Here is a 14,472-nt window from a genome sequence, read left to right on the forward strand (position 1 = left end):
GACTTCCGTGTGACAAAACAAGCTAAGCAAAGAGGAAACCTTGGTGTCATTTTGGATTCTTCTTCTATGTTGAATCTTGCATTTTGGGTCGCTTTGGTTGTGTTCGCTGGAGATGAGCGTACTGTTGGGAGGAACAAAGATAAAGAGAAGAGTATAGGGGTTATTTGGGACGGGTCAGGTGATTTTGGGCAAAAGAATTGAATCCTTTTGGTCCAAATTAGATTTTAAAGGAAATAGGTCCTTGAGTCTTAAAAAAAATAAGATGATAATAGTTGAAATGAAATAAATTATGTATCTAATTGATTAATAAGCTTCTTAATTTTTCAAATGTGAAATAATTAACTAATTATCGAAAATAAGACTAATTGCAACACTAATTAAAATTTTGATTAGTTTAAGGAAAAATAAGATTAATATTAAGTTAAACATTAGTTTTTGAAACGATTTTTTAAAAATATTTATAAAACCCCATAGTCGTACACAAAACTTATATGCATATAAATATAGAAATATATAATTGCTTCTAAAAACAAAACAAAACCAAGCCTGAAGCCCTTTCTGGATTTTTCAAAAACTATTATTTCCAATTGTTCAAAATTTAAGAAGCTTAAAAATTAATCAAATCGTGGAGGGTCAAAATTGGGTGTCAACAACAGAACCTACCCAACTTGTCCAAAGTGTGGTAAGAACCATCCGAGTGAGTGTCTTGCAGGCAAGGAAGGATGATTTGGTTGTGGTCAGACTGGTCACAGGTTGAGAGATTGCCCTTATTCTAAACAGGGGTAAGGAGGTAACAATAATAGGGCTCAGTCTACAGCTCCAGCAGCACAAGCAGGTCACCCAACTTAGCAGGGTGCTTCATCGGGTACAAGTGGTGGTCAGCACCAGAATAGGTTATATGCTCTCCAGGTTCGCCAGGATTAGGAAGATTCTCCTTATGTGGTTACTGGTACGTTACGAGTCTTTCATTTAGATGTCTATGGTTTGTTAGATCCAGGGGCTACTCTTTCCTTAGTAACTCCATATATAGCAGTAAACTTTGGTGTCAGTCCACAAAATCTCTTAGAACCCTTCTCAGTCTCTACTCTAGTTGGTGATCCAGTTATAGCTAGACGGGTATACATAAATTGCCCTGTCACAGTCTCTCAGAAAGTCACCTCAGTAGATCTTGTAGAGTTAGAAATGGTAGACTTTGATATCATTCTAGGCATGGATTGGTTACACTCCTGTTATGCCTCAGTCGATTGTAGGACTAGGATCGTTCATTTTTCAGTTTCCCAGTGAACCAGTCTTAGAGTGGAAGGGTACTAGCTCAGTGCCTATGGGTCGATTCATTTCCTACCTTAAGGCATAAAGATGATATCTAAAGGGTATCTCTATCACTTGGTTTGGGTTAAGGATTCAAGCGCCGAAATCTCAGCTCTTGAGTCAGTCCCAGTAGTAAATGAGTTTCCCTAAGTGTTTCCAGAAGATCTTCCCGGAGTTCCTCCCGAAAGGGAAACCGACTTCAGAATTGATCTCTTTCCAGATACCCAACCTATTTTTATTCCTCCTTACAAAATGTCTCCAGTAGAGCTTAAGAAGTTGAAAGAGTAGTAGAAAGACTTTCTAGATAAGGGATTCATCAGACCCAGTATTTCCCCATGGGGTGCTCCAGTGTTGTTTGTGCAAAAAAAAGATTGTTCCCTCAGGATGTGCATCGGCTATCGGCAGTTGAACAAAGTCACAATCAAGAATAATTAGTACCTTATCCCCAGGATTGATGACTTGTTCGACCAACTTAAGGGTGCTAGTCATTTTCGAAGATAGACCTCAGATCCGGTTATCATCAACTCAGAGTCAGAGATAGTGACATCCGAAAACAGCCTTCAGAACTCAGTATGGTCATTATGAATTTGTAGTTATGTCATTTGGACTAACCAATGCTCCTGCAACTTTCATGGATTTAATGAACATGGTGTTCAAGCAGTATTTGGACTTGTTCGTTATCGTCTTTATTGATGATATCCTCATTTACTCTAGGAATGAGGAAGAACATGCGACTCATTTGAGGGTTGTCCTGCAAACTCTCAAAGATCGCTAGTTATTCGCTAAGTTTAGCAAATGCGAGTTTTGGTTACAATCAGTTGCTTTCCTTGGTCATATAGTGTCTAACGAAGGGATCCAAGTGGATTCTCAGAAAATAGAGGCAGTGAAGCAATGGCCCAGACCCACCCCCTCTACAGATATCAGAAGTTTCTTGGGTTTGGCTGGTTATTACAGAACGTTCGTCAAAGGATTTTCATCCATAGCTTCTCCATTGACTAAGTTGACTCAGAAAAATGTTAAGTTTCAACAGTCAGATGAGTGTGCGAAGAGCTTCTCAGAACTGAAAACTAGGTTGACTACAACTCATTTTTTGACTCTACCAGAAGGTTCAGATGGTTATGTGATATATTGTGATGCATCCATAGGCAGTCTAGGTTATGTGTTGATGCAGCGAGGTAAGGTTATAACTTATGCTTCTAGACAACTTAAGGTGCATGAGCAGAACTATCCGACTCATGACCTCGAGCTTGCAGTCGTAGTATTTACCCTAAAGATTTGGAGACATTACTTGTATGTTGTTCACGTAGATGTGTTCATAGACCATAAGAGCCTTCATTATGTGTTCACCTAGAAAGAGTTGAATCTTCGCCAGAGGAGATGGCTTGAATTCCTCAATGACTATGACATGAATGTGCTCTACCATCTTGGTAAGGCCAATGTAGTTACGGATGCTCTTAGCAAACTACCTATAAGTAGTGTAGTACATGTTGAGAAAGAAAGGAAGGAATTAGGGAAGGATGTTCACCGGCTTGCTCGCTTAGGAGTTTTCCTTATGAACATATCAGATGATGGTGTAATAGTTCAGAATGGGTCAAAATCTTCATTGGTAGCGGAGGTTAAGGAAAAGGAAGACAGTGAACCTATATTTCTTCAATTGAGGGTGCAGTTCACCAACAGAAAGTTGAGGTTTTCTCCCAAGGGGGAGATGTTGTGCTTCGCTACCAGGGTCGTTTATGTGTTCCCAAGGTGGGTAAGTTGAGACAACAGATCCTTACAGAAGCTCATAACTCCAGGTATTCTATTCATCCAGGTGCCACTAAGATGTATCGTGATCTGCGGAAAGTCTTTTGGTGCAATGGCATGAAAAGAGATATATCAGATTTTGTGGCTAAGTGCCCTAATTGTCAACAGGTGAAGGTAGAACATAAAAAATCAGGAGGTATGACTCAAAAGATTAACATTCCTACATTGACGTGGAAAGTGATAAACATGGACTTCATTACAGGTTTACCTCACACTCACAGACATCATGACTCAATTTGGGTAATAGTAGACAGAGTTACTATGTCCGCTCACTTTTTGGCTGTTAAGACTACAAATTCGGCGGAGGACTACGCCAAGCTTTAAATTAATGAGATAGTAAGGTTGCATGGGGTTCCTTTGTCTATCATCTCAGATAGAAGTTGATGATTCCACGATTTGGACTCATTTAGGGCTTTATTTTAATAGATTTAGTATCCTCAAATGCATATTTTGTGCCAATAACTAATGTAAATCCTTGATTTCAAGTATTTGGATTGAGGAACAAAGCATGAACACTAATGAGCAAAAAGGAACAAGGCAGTTGAAAGAACGAAGAAAAGAGGGCCTGATGATCGCCTAACCTAGTGGGCGAGCTGCCGAATGGCCATAATCTCGCCCAAAGTTCCAGTGTACCAAGCCCTGAAGGATAAAATCAAGTCGACGATAGAAAGGAGCAGTTGGCGAGTCTCCAAACGGTTCCGCGATGCAATGCTAGATCACCCAAAGTTACAGAACTTGAAGATGCTGAAGGCAAAAGCAAAAAGGCGATGGAATTGACCAAAGGGCGGATTGCTGAGTGGATCGGCGATCCCGACTTATTGCGCCGAATGGTCCTTCGCAGCATATTTTTGGCGACTATAAATATATTTTAAATTCTTAGTTTAGTATCAATTTTAAGAGTAAGAGTTTTCAGTTTTAGTTTTCAGCGTATCTAATTTTATCAATCAATTTGAGAACTCCGAATTTGGAGACAATATTTCCTTAGCTTTGGAGATTTGAAGATTTCCATTTTTGAGAAATTGGAAGTGGGTATTTGAGATTCTTCAACCTTGACCTTTGTAAAGACGAAATTAATCGTACCCAGTTGATGGAAACACAATTTGGTAACGATTTCTATCTTTTTATGATGTCTAGCTAAAACCCCAATTCTTGGGGGTGTGATTATGTGATTATGGGTTGATTTAGCTACTGGGTATTGTTAATTGATAGTTTAAATGTTGTTTAAAAGTGATTTCAATCAGTAATTATGGTTCAATTTAAAGGGTTGTAGTTGCAAATGCAACTCTAACTTTGTGTTTTAGGCTTTCTCGAGAGAGAGGTTTAAAACCAAGACTACTGATTTGATAGTCTATGGGTATTAGGTTGTCATGGGTTCAGCTCGAGAGAGTGAATCCTAAACCCTTTTCCACACATTTAGCTTGAGAGAGTGAATGGACTAAAGCGAAGGTTGTTCTTAATTGTTTCTTATTGGTGTTCGAGAGAAACCAATTTGATTCGGGGTAAACTATTCGAGAGAAAGTTTATCCCCATTAAAGTCTAGCTTATTCACTGATTTACAGCTATTTACTATCAATTGCAATTACCCATTTGTCTACATTAGCCTATAATCCAATCACATCCCAAGAACCCGTCTCTTTACTTGTTGATTCGTGTTATTTGTTGTTGTTGTAGTTGATAATTACAATCAAAACCCCCTTATTTGACACTTGTGTCACCCTTAATTTGAAATATTCTTTTATTCATAAATGTTTTTACCTATGATTGACTTGAACATATTTGTACTTGGCTCTTGAATCTTAAGCACGTACCACTCCCTATAGGATTCAACCCCAACTCACTTAGTTGGGTTATATTACTGACTAACGATCGTTGGCAGTTAGAATTGGAAGAAGTGTCCTGATACATGAAATCAGAGGTCCTCAATTTACCTCTCATTTTTGGAATTCATTTTAGAAAGGTCGTGGTACTCAAGAAAAACTTAGCACAACATTTCATCCACAAACGGATGGTCAGGTAGAGCGTACCATTCAGACCTTAGAGGATATGTTAAGAGCTTGCGTGATCGACTTCAAGGGCAGTTGGGATGATCACCTTTCTCTTATAGAATTTTCCTACAATAATAGCTACCATTCTAGTATCAATATGGCCCCTTATGAGGCCATGTATGGGCATAGATGTAGATCTCTACTTGGTTGGTTTGAAGTAGGTGAAGCAACCTTGATAGGGCCAGATTCGGTTCATGATGCTATGGAAAAAGTTTAGCTCATCAGAGATAGACTTAAGACAGCCCAAAGTCGTCACAAGTGTTATGCAGATGTAAAGAGAAGGGGCTTAGAATTCCTAATCGATAATTAGGTTTCCATGAAAGTGTCACTTTTAAAGGGGGTGATGAGATTTGTTAAGAAAGGGAAGATCAGTCCCAGATATGTAGGTCCTTATAGAATCTTGAAAAGGGTTGGTAAAATGGGTTATGAGTTAGAGTTGCCAGCAGAACTAGCAGCAGTCCATCTAGCCTTTCACATTTCCTTATTGAAGAAGTGTGTGGGGTGATCCAACAACCATTAGAAAGTGTGGCTCCGAAGGATAGTCTCACTTATGAAGAGGTTCCAATTGAAATTATTGATCGTCAGGTTCGAAGGTTTAGAAACAAAGAAGTCGCTTCAATTAAGGTTTTGTGGAGAAGTCAGTTCATAGAGAGAGATACTTGGGAAGCAGAAGTAGCTATGAAGGCCAAGTATCCTCACTTCTTTCCTTCCGATTCCATTCCAGTTTGAGATAATAGTTCCTCTCCAGTCTTTCAGTTACTCTTGCATAAATTTAGTCTTAGTAACCTTTCAGTTATACTTGCATTTTCAGCGTATTTGCATGTTCTTGGAACTTGGTTCAGTCAGATTTCAGTTTCTAGTACTTAGTGGTAGGGATTGTAGCTCTTTTCCTCCATACTCAGCTAGTTTAGGCTTCATTCGAGGATTAATGTTCCCAAGGGGGAGATATTGTAACACCTCAGAACTTATCAGAATAGAACAAAAAAATGGTGAACTACGACAGGGTTCACGGATTGTGAACGGAACCACGGTCCATCGACCTGTCTGTGGTTCACACCCAGTCGGCTAGTAGTAGACCACAGAGCCTTTAACGGGCCGTGGATCCCCACACGGACCGTACTGGTGCTCGTGGTGGCGTGACAGAACCACACAGGCCCTGACATCAGACCACGGAGCCTTCCACGTGTCGTAGTCTTGGTGATGGGCCGTGAGAGGGTCCGTGGACAGGACCCCAGGAACAGTAGCTACTGCCAGCAGACCACGACCCAATCGACGGGCCGTGATGCTTGTGAGGGTTCGTCACTGACGCCGTGGTTCAGCTCCGTCAAACTATATGTGAGGGGTTGTTTGGTCTTTTCCCCTATGCATTGGACACCTAAACTACGTCGTTTAACCCCTAAACTACGTCGTTTAACCCCTAAACTACGTCGTTTTGGTCAGTTTAAGCCTACTAACTAAATCAGAACTTACCCTAGTCAATTCATTCTCCAAAATTCATCCAATTATAATGAAAAGAGGAGAAAGGAGTTGACCAAACCCTCTCGAAGAACGTAACACGTTTTCTTCAGTTCCAGCCCTGAAATCAAAAGATTTCTCCATGAAATTCGTCGCCAAGTAGGTGGGATTTCACTAGTGGGTTCCTTTACCCATTAGGTCCCTAGAATTTAATTAGATTCTTGATTCCCGTCATATTATCTAGACCTAAGGTTTCTTGAACTTTAGAGAATTGTTGTGATTTAGCTGTTATAATAATCCTAATCAGATTTTCATGTTGTTGTAGCACTGTTGATTAGTTACTTGCATGAACTTCAGAACCCTAGTTGTGTAGATTCGTTAGTTCATGAATTACACTAGCTAGGATAGATTAATAGATATACATGCCTCAGTTTTCTAATGTTTTATTATCAATACTTAATGTTGCATTTTTAGTTAGTATGTCAGAATATTGAGCTATCCAGTATATTTGAGTTATGTTGCATTGCACACATTTCCAATTGAGAGTAGGCTTAACACCGAGTTGGACTAGGACCAGTCACCCTCATAGTCCCAGAACTATGTGCCCCCATAGGTTTATAAGTCCCTTATGTGGACATCATATTTAGTGATCATGCCAGTCATGCCTATATACCTTAGCAAGGTATATTGGGTCCTCTCGATGGGGCATATTCATCAGACTCCACGTTTAGCTCACGTGGTTTTTATGTCGGTTAGTAGTAGCTCCCACAGTCAGACTCTAATGCATTTGACTAGGTTTCAAATATATTTCTGTATTAAGTTTCAGCATGTCATGATCATTGCATTTAGTTTGGTTCATTTTTAGTATATCTCAACATCTTTATCATGTTTAGATTATATCATTGCTCCATATGCTTTGTTCAGTGACATGTTCAGTTTTATCCTATACTGCATGCTCAGTACCTTTCAAGTATTGACGCATACTCTGCGCTACATCTTTTCATGATGTATTTTCAGGTCCTCAGCATTCAGATCATGTGTAGATCGGTTCCCGATCCTTATTCAACAGTATTAGTGGTGAGTCCTCATTCTTCGAGGACGATAGACATGTTCTTTTACATTAAGTCTTTCATTTAGTTTCAATTTTTACTAGAGTTAGCTGAGGACATGTCCCAGCATCTCTAGACAGTTAAAGGCTTATATTCATACATAGTTAGATTCAACTTTAGTTGTTGAGTTATGGTCCAGTGTTATTAACTCTTATCCAATATTTTTATTCAGACCAGTGTTGCGTATTCCCCACCATTTCAGTTTATCTCATGTTTTAAGCTTCCGCACATTATCTCTTTTTTCAGAAAATGTTTGTATGCTTATGATATACCTGCTCAGGGTTAGCTTGGGGTCACTCGTGATCCTAAGTCCCGTGTTTACGTCAAGGGGATAGCCTCGGGGCGTGACAACTTTTTTTTAACTAATCCAATCAAGTTAGCATCATGTTAGATAAATGACTTTGACCTAAGCCACCTTAACTCCCTCATAGGCCTTGCCATAGACAAGATGTTAACGTTCCCCAAAATAGAACTAATAAAAGTACATTCATTTTACCGTCAAGATTGAGGCTTACAAATATGCGGTTCTTAATTTAAGGATCACAAAATTAGAAACATTAATTTTTACTATAATCAAAGTACGAATGCAGTTGCATTACTTTCACTCATGTAAAATCATGTTTATCAAACAAGTGAATAATTTACTTTATTTAGGGTGTGTTTGGTAGGAAACCTTAAATGTTTTGGAAAATGTTTTCCAAATCAACTTATTTTCCTCAATTTTAAGAAAATTGACTTCCCTTCAAAAAATAAGAAAAAACATTTTCAAAAACTCCTCTCCAACCTCAAATTACAATTTTTTTTATTATCCCATCCTGTACCCCAACCCTCCTCACTCAAAAAAAATTAAATTTTTAAACATTTCTCTTTTTAAAAAAATCTATTTATTTTACCCCAATCCCCAAACAACCCCCCCCCCCCCCCAAAAAAAAGAATTAACAATTTCTTGACAAATAGCTCAAACTTTAAAATTTTCAATTTATTTTAACCCCACCCAACCTTAAACTACCCCTACCTGCCCCCCACCCTCACAAAATATATTAAAATTTTGATTATTAAATAAATTAAACAATATTTAAAATAATATTTTTCATTTTCTTTAACCCACACCTACCCCACCCTCACCCCCCCTCCAAAAAAAAAATAGAATTTCACTCCCACTCCATCCCCTACCCTGACCATCGCTACCAGCCCCATCCCTCCCCTCAAAACAATTTAAATTTTGTTTTTGAAAAATATTTTTAAATTTTAACGTATTTTTTCTTTAAATTGTTTTTCATTCACAAACGAAACACCAAATTTTTTTTGTGGAGAATATTTTCTACTCACAAAAGAAAAATGATAAAATAAGTCAGAAATCAACTTGTATTTTAGGAAACTTTTTTTTGAAAAACATTTCCCATAGAAAATATTTTTCTGGAAAACATTTTCCTAGGTACCAAACACACCCATAATTTTTGAAGGTCAAGAGACAAGAATGTACCTCCTCTCGCAGAGTGCTTTGTCCGCTACTGTATTTTGTTTTTCCAAAGAAGGTATTTTATCTACTACATAGGGTTAAGGGTCTGAAAAATACCCAACTTTGGTCGAATTTGCTGTTGTGATACTAAACTTTCATGAGGACCTATTACCTCCCTAAACTATTTAATACCGTATTAAAAAATAATCAAGTGTGGGCAAGAGGGTCACTTCATGAAGGAGTGTCCTAAGAACAGGCAAGGTAGTGGAAATCAGGGCAATATAGCCCAATCTTCATCATTTGCTCCACCAAACAGGGTTGCACCTAGAGGAGCTACTTCTGGTACTGGCGGAGGAGCAAACCGCCTTTATGCGATCACAAGTCACCAGGAGCAAGAGAACTCTCCAGATGTTGTCACTGGTATGATCAAAGATTTTACTTTTGATGTGTATTCTTTGCTAGACCCGGGAGCAAGTTTATCTTTTGTAACCCCTTATGTAGCAAATAAGTTTGATGTTCTTCCTGAGAAACTTTGTGAACCCTTCTTTGTTTCTACACCTATTGGGGAGTCTATTTTAGCAGAAAGAGTCTATCGTGATTGTCTCATTTCCATCAATCACAAGAGCACCATGGCTGATTTAGTTGAGTTAGACATGGTGGATTTCAATGTCATTCTAGGTATGGACTAGCTCCATGCCTGTTATGCATCAATAAATTGTAGAACTCGAGTTGTCAAGTTTCAGATTCCTAATGAGCCAGTCATAGAGTGGAGTAGTAGTTCAACAGTGCATAAGGGTCGTTTCATTTCGTACCTTAAGGCGAGAAAGTTAGTTTCAAAGGGTTGTATCCATCACTTAGTCCAAGTTAATGACTCTAGTGTTGAGATATCTCTCATTCAGTCAGTTCCTATAGTAAGAGAGTTTCTAGAAGTCTTTCCTGATGATCTACCCGAAGTCCCTCCTGAGAGAGATAGACTTCGGTATAGATATTCTTCCATGGACCTTAGGGGATAGAGTTTCAAACCTTATTTAGATATGTTTGTTATCGTCTTTATTGATGACATATTAATCTATTCTAGGAATGAAGAAAATCATGCTAGTCATCTCATAATAGTTCTCTAGACTTTATAGGATAGAGAGTTGTATGCTAAGTTCTTGAAATGTGAGTTTTGGCTAGAGTTTGTGGCGTTCTTGGGCCGCATAGTTTTCGGTGATGGAATTAGAGTTGATACTCAGAAGATAGAGGCAGTGCAGAGTTGGCCTAGACCCACATCTCCAACTGATATTAGGAGTTTCTTGGGTTTGGCTCGATATTATAGAAGGTTCGTAGAGGGGTTCTCGTCTATTTCGTCCCCTTTGACCAAATTGGCTCAGAAAATAGTTAAGTTTCAATGGTCTGAGGCTTGTGAGAAAAACTTTTAGGAATTGAAAAAGAGGTTAACTACTGCCCTAGTATTGATCTTACCAGAAGGTACGCAAGGTTTTGTGGTGTATTATGATGCATCTAGAGTTGGATTGGGATGTGTGTTAATGCATAATGGCAAAGTTATAGCTTATGCCTCCAGACTGTTGAAAGTTCATGAGCAGAACTACCCAACCCATGACTTAGAATTGGTTGTTGTAGTATTTGTTTTGAAAATATGGCATCATTATCTTTATGGTGTTCTTGTGGATGTGGTCACCGATCACAAGAGCTTTCAATATGTGTTTACTCAGAAAGAGCTCAATCTCAGACAGAGGGGGTGGTTAGAATTACTTAAGGATTATGACATGAGTATTCTTTACCACCCATGTAAGGCTAATGTTGTTGTTGATGCCTTAAGCAGGTTGTCTATGGGTAGTACCGCCCATGTTGAGGAAGAAAAAAGAGAGTTGGCAAAATATGTGCATAGACTTGCACGCCTAAGAGTCAGACTTATGGACTCCACAAAAGGAGGAGTAGTGGTGATGAATGGGGCTGAATCATCATTAGTGTCAGAAGTAAAAGGCAAGCAAGACCAAGACCTTATTTTGCTTGAATTGAAGGCAAATGTTCATAAGTAAAAAGTATTAGCTTTTGAACAAGGGGGAGATGGCGTACTGAGATATCAAGGTAGATTGTGTGTACCAATGGTGGATGGACTCCAAGAGAGGATCATGGAGGAAGCTCATAGCTCCAGATATTCCATTCATCCGGGTTCCACCAAGATGTGTCGTGACTTGAGAGAAGTCTATTGGTGGAATAGTATGAAGAAGAGATATCCACATCTCTTCGAACTTAGAGAAATTCCATATCAAGATATTAATCCTTTCTTAGTGGTTAATTATAAATTGGCATGTTGTTTTGCATTTGCTTGTGGGTGCTTGAGCTGAATGTTTCATGTTACACCCTTAGCATAGTAAGAGTAATCTCATTAGAAGATGAATGTTCCCAAGGGGGGATATTTTAACATCTCGCAATTTGAAATAAATAGAAAGAAGCCAATAATTGGAAATAGTCATTTTTGGAAAGAATGAAAATCTGGAAATTTTGTTAAGTTAGGAAAAAATGAGTTTTTGGTCAAATTCAAAATGCCATAACTTCTAGCTCGGGATGAGTTAGGAGCACTTTCAGGTATGGTAGGAAAGCTCTTGGAATGATCTTCCCAATGCCGCCAAGTTTGCGCGATTCTGAGTTCGTATCAGTGAGATACTCTCATTGGAAGTTGGGCTGTTCAAATAAGGAAATGTCCAATCCGGATTTTTTAAGGGTATTTCAGTCTTTTCCTTATCCAATTAATTAAATTCGTTTTAGTGAGTTAATTAACGACCTAAACTGAATTTGGTCAGTTTTACGCTTTTGGAAAATAGTTAGGGTTTTAGAGAAGAGGAAAGAAGAGGAGAAAAAAGAAGGAGAAACAAGGAAATCGTCAAGTTCGTCGAGTATAGCTTGTGGATTTCATCGGGGGTGATCCCTACAAGGTATGTCAGTATTTCATAGCATTGGGTTCGTTCACCCACGCGCCAATCATGTTTATTTCAGTGAAATTCGTCTTGAAAGAGTTTGAAAGTTGATGTTCTTGATAGATATTCTTGAATTTGAATGTCGTTCTTGAATTGGGCTGAATTGAGGAGTTTCTGAGATCTTTACGTTAAGCTTTAGAGTTATTTTGATTTAGGTTCTTGAGTACATATACTGGGTATCTGAATCTAAAATGAATTTGATAACAATAGTCGAGTTTAAGTGAATTGGGGATGGAAAACGAAGAAGGAAAAAGTCGGACCAGGAACAGGTTCTAGATCCACGTCGCGGACCTGTTCCTTCAGTGTGAAAATTTTCTCTCCGTGTCGCGGAGAGGACGCGGACTATTCTGTTTCAAAATTAAATTTCGTGATCAATTATTTTAAAGCATCTCCGCGTCGCAGACTATTTCCAAGACGGTGATTTCTTGATCGTTTCTCATGTTTAGCTATGTGTAATCATTCCTAAACATTATGAGATCCTTCCAATCACAAATCACAATCCTTGAATCCATAATTCAATTCAAGGACCAGTTAAGAGTCAAGTCAAGATCAGTTAAGATCAAAGTCAAGAGAAGTCAAGAGTCAAGTTAAGAGAAGTTCATAAACTTTTCCAAAAGTCTTTTACAAACGTTTTAACTTTGTTTTAAGGCTTAAGTTCAAGTTAAGAAAAGAGTAAAGATTTGAAGTTCATTTCTTCAAAGAAGTATATGGGAACTAAGTATTCACAAGAAGTTTGAAAATGTTTTCACATTTTGAGAAAAAAAAGGGAACATTGATTCCAAGAGAACTTTTAAGCTAAGTTTTGAGTAATTATCTCAAACCAAAGAAAGAAGTTGTTTTAAAACATATGAGCTAAGTATATTTTTGGGAGTAGTATTGAGCACCGATACAAAATTCAGTGGCTCTCTCCACGGCTGAAGCAAAATATGTAGTTGTTGCATCATGTTGTGCACAACTACTATGGATAAAGCAACAACTTGAAGATTTTGGAGTGCTCACTCGTACCATTCCACTTATGTGTGATAATACAAGTTATGTCAATATGGGAAAGAATCTAGTTCAACATAAGAGAACAAAACACGTTGATGTCAGACTTCACTTCTTAAGAGACAATGTCGAAAAAGAAACATTAGTATGCAGTACTGCAGGAATGAAGAGCTAATCGCCGGCATTTTCACAAAGGCTCTCAGCAAGGATCAGTTTGCGACTAACCGGTTGAAGTTTAGGATGATGAATATGAACTGAGCTGATTTTATCCAAAGGCATCCAACCCTCATTGGCTATGATCAGAAGGGAAGGTATCCTCATTAATTGTAATGTTTTGCTTTGGTAAGATCAATCGTGTACCTTTTACAGGTATACACTCATGGGGAATAGCAGAAGTAAAGAAAGGTCAAAACTACTCAGGGATCAACCTTATCAACTTGAAGATACGAACCTGGTCCTGTCTAAAGGTTAGCATTCTCTACATTATTTTTGAACTGATAATGAGAACTGTCGAGACCTCCATGTGTCAAGCATCAGCCATTCTGACCGTTGTCCCATCGCTTTAAGTCCAAGCGATGCGTCTACTAAGGACCTGACACATCTTTTCAATTTCTTTTTATACTCCTTACCTCCATTTCATTTTTCTTACTTTTCAAACTCTCTTTTCCCAAAGTCTTCTGGAAACCCTCATCTCTCTCTCTCCCAGTTCTCTCTCATTTCTTCTTTCGAATATGTCTCAATCATCTTCTCCTTCCAAGCAGATGTTGGACTCCTTAAATGAAATAGATCATGTAGCCTTCTACACTTCATCTTGTGTTCTCTCTCCAACAAAAATGAGGACCATTTATCCAGTCAACATTACTGAAACCAGTCGCTCTACTCCTCAGTCTCCTATAGATCTAAATAACCCAGCCCCTTCGTTTCAACCTGGTCCTCAGTTGTCTATGTTATCTGATAGCTTGTTCGAAGGAGATCTCCCGGAGAGTAGGTACTCTGAATCCAACATTCTCGCTGCAAGTGAGAATATAGTGGTAGAAAGTCTGACAAAGATGAGAGAAGGAGTAAGAAATGATGAAGGAAGTAGTTTTGGAGAGGATTTCCTTGGAAATACAGAACTAGTGTTTGAAAAAACCTCTGATGTTGGACTACCTCCCTCTAGCGATTCAGATGATGATGAGGATGACAGTACTCCTCTACGCTGGCCATATAGAGAAGAATGGTTCCTGTCACTAGCAAGGAAAAGGAGAAAGTTGTAGAAGAGACTCCAACGAAGAGACCTATTACCAGGGGGCAACTCAGAAATTCATGAGCGATGCTCTGAAAGG

Source organism: Solanum verrucosum, unplaced genomic scaffold (assembly GCF_900185275.1).
Source record: "Solanum verrucosum unplaced genomic scaffold, falcon-dt-bn FXZP01000015.1, whole genome shotgun sequence".
In the NCBI taxonomy this organism is placed as follows: domain Eukaryota; kingdom Viridiplantae; phylum Streptophyta; class Magnoliopsida; order Solanales; family Solanaceae; genus Solanum; species Solanum verrucosum.